This window comes from Hippopotamus amphibius, chromosome 9, assembly GCF_030028045.1.
Source record: "Hippopotamus amphibius kiboko isolate mHipAmp2 chromosome 9, mHipAmp2.hap2, whole genome shotgun sequence".
NCBI lineage: Eukaryota > Metazoa > Chordata > Mammalia > Artiodactyla > Hippopotamidae > Hippopotamus > Hippopotamus amphibius.
The window spans coordinates 94,895,232-94,922,733 of NC_080194.1; the positions used below are offsets into that span (position 1 = coordinate 94,895,232).

The window sequence follows — 27,502 nt, forward strand, 5'->3', positions numbered from 1 at the left end:
ATTTTGGACACTATATATATATATATATATATATATATACACATACATACATATATATATATATACATACACACACACACACACACACACACACACACATACACACATACACTTACAGATCTCATTTATATAGGTAATGAAGTATACCCAGCAGTAAAAATGAATAAAATTTTGCCATTTGCAATAATGTGGATGGACCAAGACAGCATTCTGCTTAGTGAAATAAGTCAGTTGAGAAAGACAAATACTGTATGTTATCACTTATATGTGGAATCTAAACAATAAAACAAATAAATTAATATAACAAAACAAAAACAGACACAGATATGGAGAACAAACTAGTGGTAACCAGTGAGGAGAGGAAGAAGGTAAGGTTAAGTTAGGGGTTAAGAGGTACAAACTATTATGTGTAAAATGAATAAGCTATAAGGATATATTGTACAGCACAGGGAAATATAGTCATTAATTCATAATAACTTTAAATGAAGTATAATCTATAAAAATATTGAATCACTGGCTTATATTTGAAACTAATATTGTAAATCAATTATATTTCAACTTAAAAAAAGAATTATAATCAATATATGTAACTAAAACTACTTAGAAATAATACAGATGAAAGGAAAAATCTGTGTATCAAAAGTAGGAAAGGAAAATAAATCAACTGATTTTTTCATAATGAGAAAAAAGGGAAAAAATAGGACAAATATGAATGGCCTATAATTTTCTTTTCTCTCGTGTAATTATCTGCTTTTGGGATCAGGGGAATTCTAGCCTCTCAGGATGAATTTAAATGTGTTCCTTCCTCTTCCATTTTTTCAATACTTTGAGAAGGACTGGTGTTAACACTTCTTGGAATGTTTGGTAGAATTCAGCTGTGAAGCCATCTGGTCCTAGGCTTTTGTTTATTGAGAGTTTTTGGATTACTATATAATAAGCAGAGTAATTCAGCCCTGAAAGAGTAAATTTCATACTTGGTGCTCAGGAAAAGAAAAGCTACCAGCCCCACCTGCCTCCCCAGGTAACATGACCAACTTCCTTTAAGAGCATTTTACAGATATGTTTTGTTATACTTATATGCCACCAGCTATCCCAAGTCTTCCTCCAAAAGACAGGCTGATGAATTAATTTTCCTGCTTCTCACTGTAATTGTGATTAGTGCTATAACTGAGAAAATAAAGTGCAATGAGAGAACATGTGAGGGGCATTCCTCCACTTCAGGGTCATGGAAGGAGGAAGCAGTAATCCTTAATAAAACTTGGATGAGCAGCCAAGAGGTGGGCAAAAGGGCTGGGGGTATGAGTTGTTGGTTTTGAGAGAGAAAGAAAAAAAGTGGTTCACAAGGAGGAAGAGAGTCTCAGAGGCAAATTACAGGTTAAATTAGAATAATGAGTCAGTACTGATGGATTCACTTCTTACATGATTCCGTCTTGTGTCATCTCTCCTATTAGCCCACAAATATGATGTTTCAAATAATGCTGCTGGGACTTTCCTAGTAGCACAGTGGTTAAGAATATGCCTGCCAAAGCAGAGGACACAGGTTCGATCCCAGTCCAGAAAGATCCCACATGCTGCAGAGCAACTAAGCCCGTGCACCACAACTACTGAGCCTGCGCTCTAGAGCCCACAAGCCACAATTACTGAGCCCACATGCTGCAACTACTGAAGCCCTCATGCCTAGAGCCTGTGCTCCACAAAAAGAGAAGCCACTGCATTGAGAAGCCTCTTCACTGCAACAAAGAGTAACCCCCACTTGCCACAACTAGAGAAATCCCACGCGCAGCAAGGAAGACCCAACACAGCCAAAAACAACAAAAACAAACAAACAAAAATGCTTCTGATGTTGATGTGTTTTTTAGTAGTTGCCTAGGTGATTTTTATACTTTCTTATAACTTTACAAAGGTAGGAAGAGTTTTCTCCAATTTGATTTGAAGGTCCCAGCTGCATGACACATCTGAAGCCAGTCCCAGACAGCCAGTCCTTTCCCTCTTTGCCCACTCCAACTCTTCGCTTTCTTTTCCCCTTCCCGACCTAATTTCTGAGGGATCGTGGACACTCATCATTTCCATTTCCTCACTTCCCATTTATCTTCAATGCATCCTAATCAGGACCTCACCTCTCATATGCCCCCCAAATGGCCCTTGTTAAGGCCACAAATGACTTCCTTGTCATTACATCCAGGTGCATTACTGGACTGTGTAAATCAGTTTTAAATTTTGTCTTTCATTCTTTTTTTTTTTTTTTTTGCCTCTGCTATCTTTTTCACACAAAAGTTGTTTTTAAAATAATACTCTCCCTTATTGTGTCTGGATGTTACGTCATAGTTAGAAAAGCTTTTCCCACTCTAAGGTTATATAGGAATTATACCTACATCTTCTAATTTTTTTTACTTGCATACTTCCACTTTTTATACTTAAAAACCCAACCCACTAGGTATTTATCTTCTTGAATGGTATGAGGTATCTTAATTTGTTTTCTCTTAATTTCCTTTTTCCAGTTATCCCAATCCCCTTGCTAAAAATTCCATCTTATACCCCCACTGATTTTCAGTGCTACCTCTACAACATGCTACATTTGTATATATAATGAGGTCCAGTTCTGATTTTTAATTCTGTTCCATTGTCTATTCATGCACCAATACTACCCCACCTCAATAATAGAGATTTTATGAATAAGTTTTAATATCTAGTAGGACTAAATCTAACCCACACCTATCACCCCTTTTTTTAATGGTATCTAATAAATTTTCATGTCAAGTTTTTAAACTAAACATACAAAATTTTTAAATGGCAACTAATAAATTTTCATGCCAAGTCTTTTAACAAAATCCACAAATTGATTATAAAAATTGAACAAACATAAATGTCTTGTGTATAAACTTTGAAGAGAAAGTTTAAATTTCTACATTATTCTGTTTAATCAAATACTTGAGGAATTTTAGTTAGTGCTGAGGAGCAGTTGATACACTTCTAAAATAATTCAGTTACGCAAATAGTATCACAATTAAGGGTCCAACAATCTTCAGTCATCCACAAACGTTAACCATCCAGGCCCTTCATTCTTCATCCATCTCCTGTATCTCTTCCATCTAGGGTCATTTGCCAATCTTTTCTTTAGTTCTTCTTCTTCTTCTTGTTTGTAGACCTCATAATTCTCCTTTATCCAAAGCTCCCGTTTAAGAAAAGTTTCTTTCTGATGATCTTCTGGACTATCAGTCTGACACTTCGACATCTTCATAGGCTTACATATGATATATAGTCTTTATTCTTCCCCATATTCTTTGCCTTTGATGTTATAATGATAGATCCACCAGCAAAACCAGACTATATATGAGCACAAGTGAAAAGCAGCTAAGAGAATTTGAAACAGGAGAAGGTCGCGGATCTGGGGTTTCTGAGAGCCTCCCTTTATATCTATTTTACTTTTTATAATGTTCTTTATGATGTTCTCCTCCTCGTCACGAATCTCCTCTTTGGACTTTTTGTTTCTGCCCTTCTCTTTGGCTTTTCTCAGCAATCCCTGCTGCATGGCAATCACCATGGCTTGGATACAGTACTTGGGCACTGTGGCCAGGTAGCTGATTGCCTTGTCATAGCTGTTCCACCAGCTGAAAAACTGAAACACTGAAATGGTGCACACGCTGACCAAAATCACAACTCTCACATCCACTTTAGGGGCGAAGCGCCTGCTGTAGCAGTGGGAGTAATGGCTGTAGTACTCTTCTGGGTGATCCAGCATGTAATCAATCTTTTCGAGTTTCTTCATCCTTTCAATAAGGTAGTACTTTTTCTTTCAGCAATTTTGTGGATCTTAAGGTCCCAGGGTCAGGAGATTCCAACTTCTTTCCAAAACCAAAACCTTTACACTTGTTTCCTCCTGCTCTCGGGTCCTGAGCCTTGACAAGCAGGGCAATAAGCGCCTCCTTTCTAATCTCTACAGGAAAAAATGGTGCTTCTGCTGGTGTCCACTCTATTCTCAATCCTCTTCAGCATATGCAGGAAGACTACAAGTCTCGTAGGCGGTGCCACCATCAGGAAGGCCTCTTCGGCGCTCTGCAGCATCCGTCTGGGGCCCTCGTCGCCAGGCTCGAGGCGACAGCGGTCGGGGAGGTAGCGCGAAGCCAGCTGGCGGTAGGCCCGCGCGTCCCCGCCTCGCCCGCCGTGCGGCTCATGCCCAGCACCTCGCCGCAGTCCTGTCTGCCGCAGTAGAGCCGTTCCACCAGGGCTGCCGCAGGCCGCGCCGGCAGCAGGGGCGGCAGCAGCACCAACTATTGCCAGCCGGCAGCCCCGGCTCCCCGGCGCGGAGCGATCCGCCCTGCCATCCCGGATGGGCCAATGCTCCGCTAGCCCAGGGACACCCCAACACTCTCGGCGAAGCTCCCTGCTTGGCGGCAGGGCCCAGGTTCACGTCAGCACGCGGCGCCTCCGCGCAGGCGCAGGGGCAGGCGCACCCGGCATGGCTGCCTCAACCACTTCCTTCATGACCATTGCTAAGGAAGCAGGACGCTTCAGCCTCCGGGCTGCTTCCGGTTTGTCTGTGAACCTAGTCCTAGCGGCTGGAGGATTTGTCCTCAGTCGGACAGACCTAAAGGATATCTCTGTCTGAGGTTCACTTAACCAGTGTATGCAAAGCGCTTTACTGTCCACAGTACCCTTCTCACGCAATTTTTTACGTATCATGACTTCATCTGCTGCCATTGGTAGTGTGGCTCTCTTGGTTATCAACTTCAAGATGCCTGCCCAGGGTTTTAAAGCTGGGTTTCAGCCCCGGGCTCCATCTCACCAACCCCATTCTGCCTTTCCAACAGGAAGCTCAACTTAGAGACTCTAGGCGCTCTCGGCCTTACAGTTCATGGCCATCTAGTTTCGGGTTTCTTACCCTCTGCGCTATTGACATTTGGACTGGATGATTCTTTGCCTTGTAGGCACTGTCTTATGCATTGTACGATGTTTAGCAGTATCTCTGGCCTCCATACACTAGATGCCACTAGTACTACCACTTCAAGCCTGACAATCAAAAATGTATCCACAGATTCTCGAAAGTGTTCTGAGGGTAGGCTGCTAGAAAAGATGTAGGTCGCTCAGTTAAATTTGAATTTCAGATAAACATTTTTTTGGTATATTAGGTCCCAGATATTTCATGGGACTCTATAGCAACATGAAGAACTTCACCTCAGAAAAAGTTGTTTCTGTCATTCGCTTAGTAAATATTTCTTGAGTCTTTACTATGAACTAGATACTGTTGTAGGCTCTGGGGACATAGTGGTGAGCAAGGTAGACGTGGTTCTTTGTTTTTTGGTTTTTGTTTTTGAGATGTATCTTTTTATTTATTTTAACTTTTTATTGGAGTATAGTTGATTTACAATGTTGTGTTAGTTTCTGCTGTACAGCAAAGTGAATCAGTTATGCATATACATATATCCACTCTTTTGTAGATTCTATTCCCTTACAGGTCATTACAAAGCATTGAGTAGAGTTCCCTGTGCTATACAGTAGGTTCTTATTAGCTATCTATTTTACATATAGTAGTGTGTATTTCTCAATCCTAATCTCCCAATTTGTCGCTCCCCCTTTTCCCCTTGGTAACCATAATTTTGTTTTTTGCATCTGTCACTCTATTTCTATTTTGTAAATAGATTCATTTGTACTATTTTTTCAGATTCCACATATAAGTGATATCATATGATATTTGAGTTTGTCTGACTTACTACACTCAGCATGACAGTCTCTAGGTCCATCCATGTTGCTGCTAATGGCATTATTTCACTGTTGTTTAAGGCTGAGTAATATTCCATTGTATATATATATATGCCACATTTTCTTTATCCATTCCTCTGTTGATGGACATTTAGGTTGCTTCCATGTCTTGACTATTGTAAATAGTGCCTCAGTGAACACTGGGGTGCATGTATCTTTTTGAAGTATGGTTTTCTTCTGATACATGCCCAGGAGTGAGATTGCTAAATCATATGGTAGTTCTATTTTTTGTTTTTAAAGGCACCTCCATGCTGTTTTCCATAGTGGATGTACCAATTTACATTCCCACCAACAGTGTAGGAGTGTTCACTTTTCTCTACACCCTCTCCAGCATTTATTGTTTGTAGATTTTTTGGTGATGTCCATTCTGACTTGTGTGAGGTGATATCTCATTATAGTCTTGATTTGCATTACTGTAATAATTAGTGCCGTTTAGCATCTTTTCATGTGCTTTTTGGCCATCTGTATGTCTTCTGGGAGAAATGTCTATTTAGACCTTTCACCCATTTTTTGATTGGGTTGTTTTTTTGATAGCGAGCTATATGAGCTGTTTGTATATGTGTGTGTGTATATATATATATTTTAAAACTCTTTATTGGAATATACTTGCTTTACACTCTTGTACCAGCTTATGAGGTACACCGAAGTGAATCAGCTGTATTTATACATATATCCCCATAACCCCTCCCTCCTGTGACTCCTTCCCACACTCCCTATCCTGGCCCTCTAAATCATCACCCATCGTCAAGTTTTTCTTCCTATGTTATGCAGGAACTTCCCATGAGCTATCTATTTTACATTTGGTAGTGTATATATGTCAATGATACTCTCTCACTTCATCCCAGCTTACCCTTTGCACCCACCCCCCATGCATTGTCTTCAAGTCTGTTCTCTAAATCTGCATCTTTATTCTTGCCTTGCCACTGGGTTCATCAGTACCATTTTTTTTTTAGATTCCATATTTATAAGTTAGCATATGGTACATGTTTTTCACTTTATGGCTTACTACACTCTGTATGACAGACTCTAGTTCTATACACCTCATTACAAATAACTCAATATCATTCTTTTCTATGGCTGAGTAATATTCCATTCTATATATGTGCCACATCTTCTTTATCCATTCATTTGTTGATGGATGTTTAGGTTACTTCCATGTCCTGGCTATTGTAAATAGTGCTGCAATAAACATTATGATACTTGTTTTTTGGGGGATTATGGTTTTCTCTGGATATACGCCCAGTAGTGGGATTACTGGATCATATGGTAGTTCTATTTGTAGTTTTTTAAGGAACCTCCAAATTGTTTTCCATAGTGGCTGTACTAACTTACATTCCCACCAACAGTGCAGGAGAGTTGCCTTTTCTCCACACCCTCTCCAGCATTTTTTGTTTCCAGATTTTGTGATGATGGCCATTCTGACTGGTGTGAGGTGATACCTCATTGTGGCTTTGACTTGCATTTCTCTGATGATGAGTGATGTTGAGCATCTTTTCATGTGTTTGTTGGCCATCTGTATGTCTTCTTTGGAGAAATGTCTATTTAGGTCTTCCACCCATTAGTGGATTGGGTTATTTGCTTTTTTGGTATTAAGCTGCATGAGCTGTTTGTATATTTTGGAGGTTAATCCTTTGTCCATTGCTTCATTGGCAAATATTTTCTCCCATTCTGAGGGTTGTCTTCTTGTCTTGTTTGTGGTTTCTTTCGCTGTGAAAAAGCTTTTGTTTCATTAGGTCCCATTTGTTTATTCTGGATTTTATTTCCATTATTCTAGGTGAAGGGTCAAAAAGGATTTTGCTTTGGTGTATGTTACAGACTGTTCTGCCTATGTTTTCCTCTAAGAGTTTTATACTCTCTGTCCTTACATGTAGGTCTTTAATCCATTTTGAGTTTATTTTTGTGTATGGTGTTAGTAAGTGTTCTAATTTCATTCTTTTACATGTCGCTGTCCAATTTTCCCAGCACCACTTATCAAAGAGGCTGTCTTTTTGCCATTGTATATTCTTGCCTTCTTTGTCAAAGATAAGGTGCCCATATGTGCGTGGATTTATCTCTGGGCTCTCTATGGTGTTCCATTGATCTATACTTCTGTTTTTGTGCCAGTACCATACTGTCTTGATCACGGCAGCCTTGTAGTATAGTGTGAAGTCAGGGAGCCTGATTCCTCCAGCTCCGTCTTTCCTTCTCAAGATTGCTTTGGCTATTTGGGGTCTTTTGCATTTCCATACAAATCATAAATTTCTTGTTCTAGTTCTGTGAAAAGTGCCATTGGTAATTTGATAGGGATTGCACTGAATCTGTAAATTGCTTTGGGTAGGATAGTCATTTTCACAATGTTGATTCTTCCAATCCAAGAACATGGTATGTCCCTCCATCTGTTTGTATTATCTTTGATTTCTTTCATCAGTGTCTTATAGTTTTCTGCATACTGGTCTTTTGCCTCCTCAGGCAAGTTTATTCCAAGGTACTTTATTCTTTTCCTTGCAATGGTGATTGGGAGTGTTTCCTTAATTTCTCTTTCTGCTCTTTCATTGTTAGTGTGTAGGAATGCAAGAGATTTCTGTGCACTAATTTTCTATCCTGCTACTTTATTAAATTCATCGATTAGTGCTAGCAGTTTTCTGGTAGGATCTTTAGGGTTTTCTATGTATACTATCATGTGATCTGCAAAGTGACAATTTTACTTCCTCTTTTCCAACTTGGATTCCTTTTATTTCATTTTCTTCTCTGATTGCTGTGGCTAAAACTTCCAAAACTATGTTGAATAATAGTGGTGAGAGTGGACACCCTTGTCTTGTTCCTGTCCTTAGGGGGAATGGTTTCAGTTTTTCACCATTTAGAATGATGTTGGCTGATGGCTTGTCACGTACGGCTTTTATCATGTTGAGATAACTTCATTCTATGGAAACTTTCTGGAGAGTTTTTATCATAAATGGATGTTGAACTTTTTCAAATGCTTTTTCTGCTTCTATTGAGATAATCACATGGTTTTATCCTTCAATTTGTTAATATGATGTATGACATTGATTGATTTGTGTATATTGAAGAATTCTTACATTCCAGGGATAAACCCCACTTGATCATGGTGTATGATCTTTTCAGTGTGCTGTTGGATTCTGTTAGCTAGTATTTTGTTGAGGATTTTTGCACCTATATTCATCAATGATATTGGCCTGTAATTTTTTTTTTTTGTGGCATCTTTGCCTGGTTTTGGTATCAGGGTGATAGTGGCCACGTAGAATGAGTTTGGGAGTGTTCCTCATTCTGCTGTATTTTGGAATAGTTTGAGAAGGACAATTGTTAGCTCCTCTCTAAATGTTTGATAGAATACACCTGTGAGGCCATCTGGCCCTGGGCTTTTGTCTGTTGGAAGATTTTTAATCACAGTCTCAATTTCCATACTTGTGATTGGTCTGTTCATATTTTCTATTTCTTCCTGGTTCAGTCTTGGAAGATTGTACTTTTCTAAGAATTTATCCATTTCTTCCAGGTTATCCAATTTATTGGCATAGAGTTGCTTGTAGTAGTGTCTCATGATCTTTTGTATTTCTGCAGTGTCATTTGTTACATCTCCTTTTTCATTTCTAATTCTGTTGATTTGCAACCTCTCCCTTGTTTTCCTGATGAGTGTGGCTAATGGTTTATCAATTTTATTTATCTTCTCAAAGAACCAGGTTTAGTTTTATTTATCTTTACTCTTGTTTCCTGCATTTCTTTTCATTTATTTCTGATCTGATCTTTATGATTTCTTTCCTTCTGCTCACTTTGGGTTTTTTTGTTTGTTTGTTTTTTGTTCTTTCTCTAATTGTTTTAGGTGTAAATTTAGGCTGTTTATTCCAAATTTTTCTTGTTTCTTGAGATAGGATTGTATTGCTATTAACGTCCCTCTTAGTACTGCTTTTGCTCTGTCCCATAGATTTTTGTGTTGTTGTGTTTTCAATGTCATTTTTTTCTAGGTATTTCTTGATTTCCTCTTTGATTTCTGCAGTGAATTCTTCATTGTTTGATAGCATACTGTTTAGCCTCTATATGTTTGTATTTTTTACCTTCTTTTCCCTGTAATTGATATCTAGTCTCATGGCATTGTGGTCAGAGATGATGTTTGATATGATTTCAATTTTCTTGAATTCACGAAGGCTTGATTCGTGACCCAACATGTCATCTATCCTGGAGAATGTTCTGTGTGCACTTAAGAAGAAAGTCTATTCTGTAGTTTTTGGATGGAATGTCCTATAAATATCAATTAAGTCAAGATGATCTAATGTGTCATTTAAAGCTTGTGTTTCCTATTTATTTTCTGTTTGGATGATCTGTCCATTGATGTAATTGGGGTGTTAAAATCTCCTACTATTATTGTGTTACTGTTGATGTCCCCTTTTATGGCTGTTAGCATTTGCTTATGTATTGAGGTGCTCCTATGTTGAGTGCATCAATATTTAACAATTGTTATATGTTCTTCTTGGATGGATCCCTTGATCATTATGTAGTGTCCTTTCTTGTCTCTTGTAATAGTCTTTACTTTACAGTCTAATTTGTCTGATATGAGTATTGCTACTCCAACTTTCTTTTGACTTCCATTTGCATGGAATATATTTTTCCATTTCCTTACTTTCAGTCTTTATGTGTCCCTTGGTGTGAAGTGAGTTTCTGGTAGGCAGCATATGTAAGGCTCTTGTTTTTGTATCCTTTCAGCCAGTCTGTGTCTTTTGGTTGAAGCATTTAATCCATTTACATTTAAGGTGATTATTGACATGTATGTTCCTATTACCATTTTCTTAATTGTTTTGGGTTTGTTTTTGTAGGTCTTTTCCTTCTCTTGTGTTTCTTGCCTGGAAAATTTCCTTTATCCATCGTTGCAAGGCTGTTTTGGTCGTGCTGAATTCTCTTAACTTTTGCTTGTCTGTAAAGCTTTTCATTTCTCTGATGAGTCTCAATGTGATTCTTGATGGGTAGAGTATTTTGGCTGTAGATTCTTCTCTTTTAAAACTTTCAGTATATCCTGCCACTCCCTTCTGGCCTGCAGAGTTTCTGCAAAAAGATCAGCTGTTATCCTTATGGGTTTTCCCTTATATGTTATTTGTTGTTTTTCTCTTGCTGCTTTTAATCGTTTTTCTTTGTGTTTAATTTTCGTTAGTTTGATTAATATGTGCCTCGGTGTGTTTCTCCTTGGGTTTATTCTGTATGGTACTTTCTATGCTTCTTGAACTTGATTAATTATTTCCTTTCCCATGTTGGAGAAATTTTGCACTATAGCCTCTTCAAATATTTTCTCAGACCCTTTCTTGTTTTCTTCTTCTTCTGGGATGCCTATGATTTGAATGTTGGTGTACTTAATGTTATCACAAAGGTTCCTAAGACTGTCTTCCATTCTTTTTTTTCCTGCTCTGTGGCAGTTGTTTCCCCCATTCTATCTTCCTACTCACTCATTTGTTCTTTTGCCTCAGTTATTCTGCTGTTTATAATATCTAGAGTATTTTTAATTTCAGTTATTGTGTTGTTCATTACTTTTTGTTTGCTCTGTAGTTCTTCTAGGTCCTTATTAAATGTTTCTTGTATTTTCTGTATTTTGTTTTTAAGATTTTGTATCATCTTTACTATCATTACTCTGAATTCTTTTTTAGGCAATTTTCCTATTTCCTCTTCCTTTAATTGGTCTTGTGTGTTTTTATTTTGCTCCTTTGCCTGTAAGGTGTTTCTTTGTTTTCTCATTTTGTCTAAATTATTGTATTTGCTGTCTCCTTTCCCTATTCTGCCTAGTAGTAATTCCTCTTGTTTCTGCTCTCTGTCACCTGTGGTGGGATTGTTCCACTGTCTTGAGTAGGCTTCCTGGTGGGAGGGCCTTGTGCTTGCTCTCTGGTGTGTGGATCTGAGTCTTTTCTCTCTGATGAGCAGGTCCATGTCAGGTGGTGTGTTTTAGGGTATCTGTGAGCTTAATATGGCTTTAGGTAGTCTGTGTGCTGATGGGTGGGTTTGTGTTCCTGTCTTGTTTGTAGTTGGTGTGAGGTATCCAGCACCTGCAGTTGCAGACAGTCAGGCAAAGCCAGGTCTTAGATTCTGATAGAGGTCTCCATGAGAATTTTCTGCAGTTAATCTTCACTGTGGCTGAGGACTCTCTAGTGGCCTAGCATCCTGGATTCGCTGCTCCCTCTTCAGAGCCTCCAACTTGACTTCTGCTAGAGTAATTCAGACTTCAGAGGTCACTTGTCCTAGCAATAAATGGAGATTAAGAAAGACTATCCAAGCCCCAGACTAATGGCAAAGTGTTAAGTCTAACAAATACTAAATCAAGGAAACAGGTACACACACAAGAAACACAAATACTGAACCCAATAGAACATAAAGCACTAGAATAACCTGACAAAAGAACCCAAAACACAGGCAGACAATCAAAGAGAAAACCAACAAAAATTCAAAACCAAAAAACAAAAACAAAAAAAACAAAAAAGCCACACAAACAGAAAACCAGGGAAATTGTGGAAACAATGATCAAATATAATAATGAGCAAGAGAACACCCAGACAGACTGAAGTTCCCCAAAATGAAATCAAACAATTATAAATAGAACTAAGATGAAGACAAAAGCTAATGACAAAAACCAAAGCAGTGTTTCATCTGGAGAATAAAGCAAGGAAACAGAGCAGACAAATAATATTGATTAAAAGTGTAAGATAAAATAAACTAAAAAAGAAGAGAACACAGAACAAGAGAACTGCATAGTATGACTGGAAATATGAAAAGAAAAAGAAAAAAAAGAAATGTAGGAAAGATAAAGCAGAAAAGAAAATAGAAGAGATAAAGTTGGCACTGCAAAAAACATAGCTAGAAATAGAAATATATAAAAAGGCTAAATAAAAATAGAAGGAAAAATAGAAGAAAAATGAATTATAAAACATGTAGATTTCTTAGGACTAAGATCGTTATTAAAAAAAAAAAGTGACAACTGACCACAGAATGGAACAGATCAATAGAATTATTAATAATAATTCTGTTTCCTTGGGGTCTCAGCTATAAGTGTCTTTGTACCCACTTTGGGGCTCAGGCCACCTTTACCTCCCCAAAAGGCCTTCTTCTTCCTCTGGGTTGGACTCTGGACCTGTTGGGTGTCCTATGGGGTCCATTAAGGCTCTGATCTGGCCCAATTCCTATGTGTATTTGCTCCCACAGTCCACAGCTGCCAGAGTGAGACTATTTTTATTTAATGGAATATTCATTGTTTACTCAGATATTCCAAAGACATAGGGTCTACCTAGCAGATCACAGGGATTTAGTTTGCAATGTGTATGTCTGATGGAAAGATTTTAAAACTCTTCCTTAGTCCCCCTGTCCCTGGTGTTCAGCTTTGGTTTTGTCCCTGCTTCTGCATGTGGTCTAACTGCCAGAGTCTGGTCCTGAGGCTGCCTTGGAGCTCTTTGGGTCTGCCTCAGTAAGGATTTCCTTTACTGTTGATCTACCCACACAGGTGTGTGGGGAGAGAGAGGCTTTGATAGTGGCTCCTCTCCCTGTGTGTGACTCAACAGTAGCACCCTGCTTGGATCACAGGAGTCCCAGGGTTGATGCCAAATGTGCAGGGATGCTGGTGGCACAGGTATAGGAAACCTGGCCTTAGTGTGGTTCTTTATTAGTGCCTGGTGCAAGGCACCTGATGGGCAGCCCTTGGGGGCTTTTTGTATTACTCTGTGACCAGAAGAGCTTCCTTTATTGTTCACCTGTAGGTGCTGGTGTGTGGGCAGAGAGAGGGTACAATAGTGGATCCTTCCCCTGGGAGTAAATGAGCTGTAGTGCCCTGCCTGGGTCACGGGAGCCCTGTTAGTGGTGGCTGTGCCTATTGCAGAGGGAAGCTGGCAGGCTCAGGTGTAAGCAGAATGTCTCCAGAGTTGGGCCACTCTGTGGACTCCATCTGGCTCTCGGCCGCAGGCACACCAGACCAGCCCCATCAGGGAATTTTTCTATCCTTTGTCAACCACAGCAGCCAGGCCCAGAGGGGGCCTCCCTTTGTTCCTTGCAGGTGCCAAAAGAGAGGCTACAGCCATGGCTCCTGCCTGCCACGTATGACTCCACAGTAGTACTCTGCCTGGGTCTCAGGAGCCCTGGCAGCAGTGGTGGTGCCTATTGCAGAGGGAAGCCAGCAGACTCAGGTGTAAGCAGAATGTCTCCAGGGCTGGGCCACTCTGCAGACTTCTGGCTCTTAGCTGCAGGTGCACCAGGCCAGCCCTGTCAAGTTGCTTTTTCTATCCCTTGTCAACTGTGACAGCCAGGCCCATAGGGGGCCTCCCTTTGTTCATCACAGGCACCAAGAGAGAGGCTACACCTGTGGCTCCTATACCCTGCTTGTGACTCAGCAGTAGTGGGCCGCCACCACGGCCACCCAGTTTCAGTGGTAGGCATTCTCCACTGCGGATTTCCTCCCTCCTGTGCCCTCAGCCCATCTCCCCACAGCCAACAATATTTCTCACCCTGAACAAGTTCTCTGGTTCCCACATTCCAGCTCCCAGACCCCCTGTACAGCTGTTGAACCCATGTCTCAGTCCAGACATGCAAAGCCATGGTGTGGACCCTCTATGTGTTTCTCACTCTTTCCCATCTGCCACAGATCAGCCACTTCACCCTCTTTGAACAGTCCCAAATGCCTCCATTCTGTCCCAATCAAATTCCCCATTGGAGAGGGGTTTCCCTGTGAGATAAGGGAAGTTTTCCTGAATTCGGAAATCTCTCCTCTGTTTCAGCTCCCCCTGCCCTGGGGTTTAAGACCCATCCCTTTCCTTTCTTCTCCTCCTCTTTCTCCTCCCCCCCCCCACCCTGTCCTACCCAGTTATGTCAGGATCTTTGCAGTCCTTTCTGATGTCCTAGGTTTTCTGCTGATGTTCAGCTGATTTTATGTGGGAAATATTGCATCTTTTGATATATTCCTGATGCATCTGTGGAGAGGGATGCATTCACATCCTTCTACTCTCTGCCATTTTCCCCCTGCAGCCAATATCTCCTATGAAAATAGATGCAAATATCCTCAACAAAATATTAGCAAATTGAATCCAACAATGTGTTTAAAAACTATATACACCACAACCAACTGGGATTTATTCACAATACGCCAGGCTGGTTCAACATTCAAAAATCAATGTATTCCAGACTTCCTAGGTGGTGCAGTGGTAAAGAATCTGCCTGCCAATGCAGGGGAAATGTGTTTGAGCCCTGCTCTGGGAAGATTCCACATGCCATGGAGCAACTAAGCCCATGCACCACAACCATTGAGCCTGTCCTCTAGAGCCCGTGAGCTACAACTATTGAGCCCATGTGCTGCAACTATTGAAGCCCACGCACCTAAGGCCCATGCTCCACAACAAGATAAGCCACTACAATGAGGAGCCAGTGCACCACAATGAAGAGTAGCCCCCGCTTGCAGCAACTAGAGAAAGCCTGTGTGCAGCAATGAAGACCCAATGCAGCCAACAAATAAATTAAATAAATGAATTTATAATAAATAAATAAATAAATAAATAAATAAATATAAAACACTAAGGAAGGCAAACTAACTTCTTTAAAAAAAATCAATGTATTCCATCACATCAACAGGCATTTAAGGGATTGTTACTTGATTCTAGTTAGATAAGAGTTTCGTTCTTCAAGCAGTTGTGTTCTACTCTCACACAGCTCTGTGATATAAGTCATGGTAAAATGAACATTTATGAGCCTCAGTTTCACCTCTTTTTTTGTTCTGGAATGTCTAATGGCCAAATTTCCTGGGCTCAGCACACACTGTTGTAAGTCAGGCCAGACCTACGAGTGAGTGAAAGAGAGTGCCAAGATCCCACTTGCTAGGGAAGGAAGTTGGGACCTTCCTAAACTGAGTCAGGCCCCTGCCAGCTTGCCCCAATGTCTGGGGCCAGACATGGAGGGTGAGATCCACATTGGTGTCCCAGACTCGAGGAGGTCACCCCAAGGTCTGATGGCGGGCTCAAGGGACAAGTCCATAATACCTTTCTTTAATGTATTTAAGCAGAATTTCCTTTACTTCTTTAAATATACAGCATACCCCATTTATTGCATTTCACTTTATTGAATTTTGCAGATATTGTGTTTTTTAAAAATATATGTAATACTTTTTAAAATATTTATTTTATTTTTATTTATTTATTTGGTTGTACCAGATGTTAGTTGTGGCAGAGGGGCTCCTTAGTTGCAGCCCATCAGCTCCCTAGTTGTGGCATGCAAACTCTTAGTTGTGGCATGAATGTGGGATCAGATTCCCTGACCAGGGATTTAACCTGGGCCTCCTGCATTGGGAGTGTGGGGTCTTAACCACTGTGCCACCAAGGAAGTCCCCAGATATTGTGTGTTTTACAAATTGAAGATTTGTGGCAACCCTGCATCAAGCAAGTTTATCAGCACCATTTTTCCAATAGAATTTGTTCACTTCATGTCTCTGTGTCACATTTTGGTAATTCTTTCAATATTTGAAACTTTTTCAATATTGTTATATTTGTTATGGTGATTTGTGATCAGTGATCTTTGACGTTACTATTGTAATTACTTTGGGGTACCACAAACCATACTCATTTAACACAGTGAAGTCCATTAATAAATGTGTGTGTTCACCAACTTGCTCTCTCTCTTTTTCTCCTCAAGCCTCCCCATTCCCTGAAACACAACAATATTGAAATTAGGCCAGTTAATAACCTACAATGGCTTCTAAGTGAAAGGAAAAGTTGCATGTCTCTCACTTCAAGTCAAAAGCTGGAAATGATTAAGCTTAGTGAGGAAGGCATGTCAAGAGGCAAGACAGGCCAAAAGCTACGCCTCTTGTGCCAAACAGTACGCAAGCTGTGAATACAAAGGAAAAGTTCTTTAGGGAAATTCAAAGTGCTCCTCCAGTGAACACACAAATGATAAGAAAGCAAAACAGCCTTATTGCTGACACAGCATAAGTTTTAGTGATCTGGTTAGAAGATAAAACCAGCCACAACATTCCCTTAAGCCAAAGCCTAATTAAGAGCAAGGCCCTAACTCTCTTCAATTCTCTGAAGGTGAAGAGAGGTGAGGCAGCTACAGAAAAAAAACTTTGAAGCTAGCAGAGGTTGGTTCATGATGTTTAAAGAAAGAAGCCATCTCCATAACATAAAAGTGCAACATGAAGCAGAAAGTGCTGATGTAGAGGCTGCAACAAGTTATCCAGAAATCTAACTTAATTAATGAAGGTTTCTATACTAAACAAAAGATTTTCAATGCAGACAAAACACCCTTATATTGGGAGAAGATGCCATCTAGGACTTCCATAGCTGGAGAGGAGAAGACAATGTCTAGCGTCAAAGAACAGGCTGACTTTCTTATTAGGGGCTAATGCAGCTGATGACATTAAGCTGAAGCCAGTGCTCATTTACCATTGCAAAACCCCTAAGGCCCTTAAGAAGTATATTAAGTCTACTCTGCCTGTGCTCTATAAGTAGAAAAACAAAGCCTGGATGACAGCTCATCTACTTACAACATGGTTTAGCGAATATTTTAAGCGAATGGTTGAGAACTACTGTTCAGGAAAAAAAGATTCCTTTCAAAACATTACTGCTCATTGACAATGCACCTGATCACTCAAGAGCTCCGATGCAGCTGAACAAAATGATTAATGTTTTCATGCCTGCTAACACAACATCCATTCTGCAGCCCATAGGTCAAGGAGTAATTTTGACTTTCATGTCTCATTATTTAAGAAATACATTTTGTAAGGCAATAGCTGCCATAGATAATGATTCCTCTGACAGATCTGGGCAAAGTAAATTAAAAATCTGTAGAAAAGTGGGAGGAGATATGGGGATATATGTGTGAATACAGCTGATTCAATTTGTTATACAGCAGAAATGGCACAGCATTGCAAAGCAATTATACTCCAATAAAAGAAAATAAATAAAGGATGTAAAACTGGACATATATCTGCCCATTTATGTAAAAGCTATACAATAAATATACTAGGAACTGAATAGGTTGGTTACTACACATGGCAGATGGGAAATAAGTGGCAAGAAGGGAGGGACTGGAATTGTGTAGCAGAGATTAGGAGGAATGGCACTTTTTAGAAAGTCTGAATATTGGAACATAAAGTTGGATCAGGTTGAATGTACCAATATAAGTTCACTAAGAACCCTTATTAATATATCATAGAAAACTTCTCAACAAAAAAAGGGGGCAGGAATTATGGATGCATATAACAACTTAGATGAATATCCATGAAATTATAGTGAGATAAATGTCAAACTTAAAAGTTCCCATACTGTTTGATTCTATTTATTTAACATCCTTGAGATGATAGAATTATAGAAGTGGAGAATAGAGTAGTGGTAGATAGGGGTTACAGAAAGAGGATGTTTGGATGGGGAGGAGAGGTCTTAAAAGGGCAACAGTATGGAAACTTATGATTATGTAACTGTCCTGTATTCTGACTCAATACGAAAAACTACACATGTGAGAAAATGTCATAGAATGACACAAACACATAAACACATGATCATTGAATAAGTAAATCTAAATAAATACAAATATATCTGAATTTTAAAAACCTCTGGAAAAGATTCACCATGCTAGATGCCATTAAGAACATTGGTGATTCTTGGGAAAATGTCAAAATATCAACATTAACAGGAGTTTGGAAGAAGTTGATTCCATCCCAAATGAATGACTTTGAGGGGTTCAAGACTTCTGTGGAGGAAGTAACTGCAGATGTGGTGGAAATAGCAAGAGGACTAGGATTAGAAGTGGAGCCTGAAGGTGTGACAAAATTGCTATAATCTCATGATAAAACTCACACATGAGGAGTTGCTGCCTATGGATGAGCAAAGAAAGTGGTTTCTTGAGATGGAATCTACTCCTGATGAAGAAGCTTGAAGATTGTTGAAATAACAACAAAAGGTTTAGAATATGACATAAACTTAGTTGATAAAGCAACAGCAAAGTTTGAGAGGATTAGCTCCAATTCTGAAAGAAGTTCCCCTTTTGGTAAAATGCTGTCAAGCAGCATTGCATAGTACAGAGAAATCATACATGAAAGGAAGAGTCAATTAATGTGACAACCTTAATTGTTGTCTTATTTTAAGTTGCTACAGCTATTTCAACCTTCAGCAACCCTGATCAGTCAATATCTATTGAGGCAAGACCCTTCACCAGCAAAAAGATTATGACTCCCTGAAGACTTAGATGATGGTTAGCATTTTTTTAGCATTAAAGTGTTTTTAAACTAAAGCATGTACATTTTTTGAGACAAAATGCTATTGCACACTGAATAGATCACAGTATGGTGTAAACATAATCTTTATAAGTCCTGGGAAGCCTAAAAAATCTTTTAACTCATTTTTCTCTGCTATTCACTTTATTGCAGTGATCTGAAACTAAACCCACAATATCTCCAACGTATGCTTGTATTTATAATTGTTTTGAAGCTTTTGCCTACTAGATCTGACACCTTGGTCCTCTCTAGGGCAGTTTTTGTTCTTTGGATTTTTTTAATTTGTCCTGTTTTGGGGTCATACTTTCCTGTTTCTTTGCATGTCTCTTTTGTGGTTGTTGTTGTTGTTGTTGAAAAGTGAACATTTAAGATAATATATTGTAAAAATTCTATACACTGATCTCCTCATTTGAAGCTGGAGGTTGTTGTTTGTTTTTAGTCATTTAGTTGTTTGACGACTTTAGTAAAGTCTGTTTCTCCTGAAGTATGCAGCCTTTAATGTTAATCCTCAGAAGGTGTAACCCCAGGCATGCACACAATCACCCTGAGTTGACAGTGGTTGTATCAATGCTCTCTCTGACTATCTCTTATCCTGACCTCTTTATTAAGCTGTCAGTATCTATTGGTATAACATCTAGCTGTTAGGCTCCAGTCATTGCTCACTGATTGTTCCATTATTTTTGACCAATCCAATTAAATGTGGGCCCCTTTGCTTCAGCAATCTTTGAGACAAGTCTTGAGGTTTGTTCTGACTCCAGAGGGCTCTTAGCTTCCTCTTTCTATGGATTCTCTTTGGGAAACTGGTCAGTCTGTGGTTTAGCTTGTTGCTCACAAGTAACCACCAGCCTCCACTTAATTGCCTAACACCAATATCTCCACAGGTTTTGAGAGTATCCTTAGGCTTGAACTTCCCAAATAAGGTCAGTTCTCAAGGAGAGATCTTTGGAGCATTCTGTCCTATGTCCTGCCTTTTCAAAACCTCTGTGATTGATCCAGAATCAAGGACAGGGACAGTGGCCCACTTTTCTCACAGTGATATGCCAGCTTTGCACACAGATCCTCTCAGATTGTCTCTCCCAGCAAGTAAGCTGGATGGGGATGATTTGGGCCAAGGATTATTAGTCGACCACACCTGGAATAGAACTTGTGCCCTACAAGTTGAGGCGAGGAGGAGGGAGAGGGTCCTCAATTTCTCACTCATTCTTGCCTGATATAGAAACATCTGCGACATGGAACTGGAGGGGTTGAGAAATGCTGGTGGCTTGACCCTTCTGGGGAAGATACCCTTTTCTGGAAGCTGGGGAAGGGGGAAGCCCTGTGTTCTTGGTGGCACCCACTAGAAATGAGTTTCTCTCATTCTGAACTCTGGAGGGAGGGGGGTGGATGGGTGGAGGAAGGAAGAATTTCATGTCTCAAATGCCATAAACTCTTGCTGTTCTAACCAAGATTTAGAAGATTCTCTATTTAAAATGTTTTTTCATTTACTGTATTCCCTTAGGATAACTTTCAGAGTTTAAATCATTGTTTGTTTGTTTTATAATTTTCACAATTTACAGTTGTTTCACTGGGAAGAGGTCAGTCTTTTTTTTTTCTTTTAATTTTATTTATATATATTTATTTAGGTATGTATTTATTTATCTATTTACCTGTGTATTTCTGTATTTATTTACTTATTTTTATTGGCTGCATTGGGTCTTTGTTGCTGTGCGCGGGCTTTCTCTAGTTGAGGCGAGTGGGGGCTACTCTTGTTTGCGGTGCACTGGCTTCTCATTGTGGTGGCTTCTCTTGTTGCAGAGCACAGGCTCTAGGTGCATGGGTGTCAGTAGTTGTGGCATGAGGGCTCAGTAGTTGTTGTGGCTCGCAGGTCTAGAGCGCAGGCTCAGTAGTTGTGGCACATGGGCTTGCTTGCTCTGCGGCATGTGGGAACTTCTCAGACCAGGGCTCGAACCCATGTCCCCTGCACTGGCAGGTGGATTCTTAACAAATGTACCATCAGCGAAGCCCCCTTCTTTCAGTCTTGAAGTCTCTTGCTAATGTCCATTAGTGGCAGACCCTAGTAGGAACCCAGCTGAGGTTTGCAAACTCCCAGCCCCAGCATCACAAAGCAGAATATACAAAGGTGGTTTGAAGTTGAGGAGCAATAGTTTAATAATAGGCACACTATCCATCTGCATACATTTAACTCAAATGTCATTTCTAAGAACATTTCCTGGGCATCCTTCTCCCTAGTCACAGTGAGAGCCTATTCTTTGTGTACACATAGAACACCAAACTCACTGCTAACATAGCACTTATCACAATGCTTGTGTTTGCCTCTTTTTGTGTATGACCTCAAGTCAAGAACTGTCTCTTTCATTCCCATGTTCTCTGTATAGTATTTATCCATTGCTGTGTCACTGGGTGGCTTCAAACAATAAATGTTTATTGTCCTGGTTTGTGTGGTCAGCAATTTCAGGAGTGACTTACTGGAGGGGTCTGGGCTCGGGGTCTCTCATGAGATTGCTGCCACGATGGCAGCTGGAGATGCAGTCATCATCTGAAGCCACTTATGGGGTCAGAAGGTCTACTTCTAAGATAGCTTATTCCCATGGCTGTGGTCAGGAGGCCTCAGCTCTTCACTGTCTGTTAGCAAGAGGCCTGGTTCCTCACCATGTGAACGTCCCCAGAGACTGGGTGAGTGTCCTCATGACGTGGCAGCTGTCTCCCCACAAAGCAAGCAATCCAAGCAAGAAAACAACACAGAAATCATAATGTCTTTTAGGATCTAATCACACCATCACTTCCACCAAATTGTATTTGTTACAGAGCAAGTCAAGTCCAACCCTGTTCAAGAGGTGGAGAATAAGGAAGGCTCCCCTGCTTTTTTTTTAATTTTTTTATTTTTTTAATTAGACTATAGTCACTATACACTGCTTTGTCAGCTTCCTCTGCACAGCAAAGTGAATCAACCATATGTGTATATATATTCCCTTTTTTTGGGTTTCCTTCCCATTTAGGTCACCACAGAGCACCTCGTAGAGTTCCCTGTGCTACATAATAGGTTCTCATTAGTTATCTATTTTATATACTACTGTGTATAAAAAAGGCTCCCCTTCGTGAAGGGAGGAGTATCAAAGAACTTGTAGGCATACTGTAAATCAAACTTCCACCTAGTCCAGTGACTGATATATATTAATAACTTACTTTAATTTGCAAATGAATGACCTCCCACTGAGTAAACACTTAGAAGTCTATTACTTTCAGAGTGATGCTTCAAATCAATGTTTTAAGAGAAACTTGTCTAGGGACATCTCTGGTGGTCCAGTGGTTGGGACTCCATGCTTCCACTGCAGGGGGCATGTATTCGATCTCAGGTCAGAAAACTAAGATCCTGCATGCCACATGGCGCAGAAAAGAAAAAAAGGCAGAGAGAGAGAGACAGAGAAACTTGTTTAGTTGTTAATTATAATTAGATTAATAAACACTTTCTCATTTTACCTTCACTCTGCTACTCAGTTTCTCGGTCTCTTGACTTGTAAAGTGAAAGGAATGAATTAGTAAAATCCAGTAAGATTCCTTCAAATCCCAGAAGAGCAAAACCAGCTCCATTACTCTCTGTCAACCAGCATCTGGATCTTCATGAAAAGACCAGTGGATATTTAGATAACTCACTGACCCATATGGCTCTCAAAACACAAGTAGAACAGCACCCAGCATACAGTAGTTGCTCAATAAAATCTTGTTGAATGAATGAAAGAATGAATAGTGTTATGGACTGAATGTGGTGTCCCCTCCCCCCAAATTCACATGTTGACATCCTAACCTTCAATGTGAAGGTATTAGGAGATGGGGCCTTTGAGAGGTGATCAGGTCGTGAAAGTGGAATCCTCATGATGGGATGAGCGTCCTCATGAAATGGACCCCAGACAGCTCCCTTGCCTTCTTTCTGCTGTGTGAGGACTCAGCAGGAAGCAAGCAGTCTGCAGCCCAGCACAGGGCTCTCACTAGAACCCAACCATGCTTGCACCCTGATAGCGAACATCCAGCCTCCAGAACTGTAAAAGTAAATTTATGTTTTGTAAAAGCTGCCCTTTCTGTGGTAATTTGTTATAGTGGCTCAAATGAACTAAGGAAATAGGCACATAATTTGGAGGTGGGGATCTTAGGTGTTCTTCAATGTTTGTCAATTGAAACAAGTGCATAACATGAGAGTTGTGAATTAAATTTTATTTGGGGAAAAATGAGAACTATACCCTGTGAGACAGACTTTCAGATAGCTCTGAGGAACTGCTCCAAAGAGGGGGAAGGGGTAGGCCAGTCTATATATGATTTTGGTGAAGGGGTGCGTGCAGTCAAGCACACATCTCAGCAGAAGGTTGCTGCTAGTCACGAGAAGCAGATGTCTCTGTTAATAACTTTAGTGCTTTTCTGGTTATGAGAAGATGCAAAAATTTGGGCTCATAAAGTCTTCTCCTGAAAAATATCTAACTATCTGAAAGTCTGTTCTGCCAGTTTTTCCCAGAGCACAGAGTACCTCATTCCTGATCTCCGCCCTGAACTTCTTGTAGGATGTGTTGAAGGTCAGCAACTGCAGTGACTAGCGACTTTATCCTTGTACAGGCAGATAGTGACAATTTTCAGTTGCCATGTTCAATAGTGCGTTTGTGTATCTAAGGTTTAAACGTATGGGTGTGTTCTGTGCCCATTTCAGCACATCAATAACCAGTGTTGTAGACCAGCTGTTCCTGTTCTTATCATGAATGTCAGATGCCCTTTAGCAATAACCATCAGGAAACTTTGAAAAAATAAAGGTTTATTGCTTACAGGACCTGGAAATTACATAGCACACCTGGGCCATAAGGTTATGGGCAAAGGGAGTGGTCCTGCAGTTCTGCTTTTATTGATCTTAAGGGTGGGGGCCTAGTCTTGTGCAGGCTCACCCTTCATTGGTAAATTTCAAACATAAAAGTGGGAATTTAAAGCATGGGAAGACAAAACAAAAACAAAAATACAAATGGCCCAAATACTCAGTTATCAAAATCAACCAAGATTTCTAAAACAAAAGTGCCTCAGCTGGGAGAAGTGGCCTGCTTCTTTATCTAGCCTTGTGCTGACAATGTAGTTGTTCAAGGTGCCACCTTTGAAGAGGATACCTCGGTGATGAAAACTAAAGTCAGACACTTGCATTACCAGAAAAAAAACAAAACAAAAAATAACTGTTAGGATGTGTATAATATGTGTGTGGGTGTGCGTAGGCATGTGTTTTATGTATGTTTTATATAGAGGTGTGTATATTATAAATGAAGGATGGTGCTTGTTTTTCCTTTGGTCATTTTGTCCATCATGACTGAACAAGAATTCAGTTCAAACAAAGGCTGTAAATACAAAGAAAACACCAATACATTGAGAGAGCATTCCAAGATGAGCTGGCATTTTAGCTAGTAAAAGTTTATCACATGCATACTTTCACAATCTAGACTGAGAGCTGGGTCTCGAAGACCTATTCAGAACATATTTGGCAAAACTCGGCCTGATTTTTCAGATGAAGAATCCAAAGTTCAAACTGGTATATGATTTACTCAAGGGTATATGGCTGTTTCAATGATGGAGTTTGGATAGAAAAGATCTCTTCATTACCAGTCCATAGGATTTCAGTTATACCACATTAACATTTCTGAAAGAAAAAAAAAAAAGACAAAACACCCTATCTTTTGTTTGAGAGTCCATAGAAAACATTTTAAAACAAATCAGAACTGATCTGGGGATACACCTTTTAAACCGTGATAATAATAATCTAATTGAATTATTTTTAGGAGAAAAAAATTTCCCCATTCCTCGATCAAGGATAATTATGGTACTATGGGGCTTTCACTGTAAGGAAGACCCTGACATTGGCTCCAGGCCAGCAAGAAATGTTATAAAATTGAAAATGCTGATACATATCAGAAAGCTGCTCCTGTAAAAAGGAATGAACCTGCTACAGGGGAGAGAGAAAGTGTGTACCTTTCAAAAAAGCAAAGTGTAGGAACCTGTCAGACAGGGCCTTGGCGGGCGGGGGCGGAGGGGTAGAGCAGTCCTCTCTGATGTCTAGAACGTGCCACAAATCATAAAGAGAGGAGATAGGGTCAGTGGAAAGAGTGGTATGACTGTTCAAAAATGTGGAAAGAGTCTTCAGAAATCTGGAAAATGTGTAGTAGGGCCAAGAAGACTGAATGCTGGGCAGTTCCTTATAAGATGCACAATGGTGTGGAACAGAGTAGGGACGTTGGCATCAGAAAGGTGTAAGTTCAGTTCCTGACTTTGCCGCTAGCTCAGTCTCTTTTCCTATAAAACGAGAATAATAATTGCACACAGGTTTGTCATGAAGATTAATCTTTCAGTGCAAGTAAAGGTCCTAGTGCGTTCAAAAACAGTGGCTTTAGTTAGAGTGAGGTGGTTTAGGAGGGGACATTTCCAAGGAGGAGCTTCTAACTTTGATGGTCAGCTTTCCTCTGAATCCCTAGATCCTGACCTTGACTTTACCACCTACACACTCAGCCTTTGTGACTTCAAATTATAAAATCTTTCTAACATGCCAAACTATTTCCCACCTACATTGACTCATAGCAACGGGTTCTGGCTGTCCGTGTCCTGTCCTACTAACCCTCAAAGTTAACTATGTGGGCTTCAGAGAAGTGCTTGAAATATTTTCAAAGGTACATATCTCTTTTCATGCTTTGAGATCTTCAGACTTTACAAGCCATATTACATTTAGAATTGATATATTAAGTACTAATATAACCCCCAGTAAAGTACGACTACCAAAGGGACAAAAATCACGTACTATTCCCATAAAATTTTTAAGCTTTGAGAAGTCCAGGTCATACATTTTTTGCTAATAGATCACCAAGATGTGATGAGCTTACAACATTATAATTGGACAGATTGTTGGAGGAAAAAAATCAGCATTTCAAATTAGTTATCATATAACTCATGAGAAAACATTTTTGAACCAATCTTAAACAGATATTCTATGGTTTACCAAGATAATAGTAGTATCAGAAAGAGAGTGGGAATGGTATGGCAAAGATATTTTATATATCTATAATGAAATTCTATGTTTTCATTGCAAAATGAAAGATAATAAATAAGATAAAATAAAATAATACATGATGTCGTGTATTTAAGTGCATACAAAAATTATATGCATGTCCCTTTAAGGAATCTGTACCTTCAAGGAGCTCCTTTCTTCATGGTGTGCACGACACTCTGGCAGGAGCAAATGTGGAAAATGATACTCCATCCAGACTTTTTAAATTCAATTTATTGAGGTACAACATATATACTGTAAAATTCACCATTTTTAGTATGCAGTTCTGTGAGTTGTGGTAGTAATGTTGTGTTGGCCACACAAGACCACATGTTTCTTTGACAACCAGGCAAAAACTCTAACAGCTTGGCTGGGAAGTTCTGATTCATCAGCCTTATTCACCAGACATCGCACCTTCGGATTTCCATTTATTTCAGTCTTCACAAAATTCTCCTTATGGAAGAATTTCCCATTCCCTGGAAGACTGTAAAAGGCACCTGGAACAGTTCTTTGCTCAAAATGATAGAAAAGTTTTGGGAAGATGGAATTATGAAGTTGCCTGGAAAATGGCAGAAGGTAGTGGAACAAAAGGGTATATATGTTGTTCAATAATGTTCTTCGGGAAAATGAAAGTTTCTTTTATTTTTACTTAAAAAAACCAAAGGCATTTTTTGGCCAACCCAATATGACAGTTACCACCATCAAGATATAGAAGAATTCCATCACCCAAAAACATTATCTCATGTCCCTTTGTGGCCAATCCTTGCCCCAACCCCCAACCCCTAGCAACCTCTTATCTGTTTTCTGTTCCTATGGTTTTGCCTTTTCCAGAATGTCCTATAAATCTTTTCAGTCTAGGTTCGTTTTCTTAGCATAATACATTTTAGATTCATACACTGTGTATCTCTCAGAAGTTTATTCCTTTGTACTGCTGAGCAGTGTTCTGTTATATGGATGTATCCCAGTTTGTTTATACAACTGAAGGACATGTGGGTTATTTCCAGTTTTGGGGGCAGTTGTAAATAAACCTTCTATATACTTTCACATACAGGTTTTCGTGTGAATGTCAGTTTCATTTCTCTTGGGTGGTGGTCATGTTGGGCAATATAAGCCTACTTTAACAATATAAGAAATTTCCAAACTGTTTTTCACAGTGTCTTTGCCATTTTTACATAATCCATCAGCAATGTATGAGAATTTCAGCTGCTCCACATTCTTGTCAGCACTTGGTACTGTCAGGGGTTTCTTTTAGACATTCTAATAGATGTATAGTAGTATCTCATTATAATTTTAGCTTTCATTTCCTAATGTCTCATGATGTTGAGCATCTTTTTATATGTTCACTTGTCATCTGTGCATCTACTTTGATGAAATGTTTAACATTGGCCCATTTTTAAGTGGGTCGTTTTCTTATTATTGAGTTTTGGGAGATATATATATGTAAGTCCTGGTCCAAATCCAAGGCCAGAGAACCAGAAGCATTGATGTCTAGG

General features: G+C 39.7%; 1 pseudogene; it reads right to left on the reverse strand.

Moving 5' to 3' along the window:
* Nucleotides 1-3,022: 3,022 nt before the first annotated feature.
* On the reverse strand, nucleotides 3,023-4,322 carry LOC130829356 (dnaJ homolog subfamily C member 25-like; annotated as a pseudogene).
* Nucleotides 4,323-27,502: the final 23,180 nt, after the last annotated feature.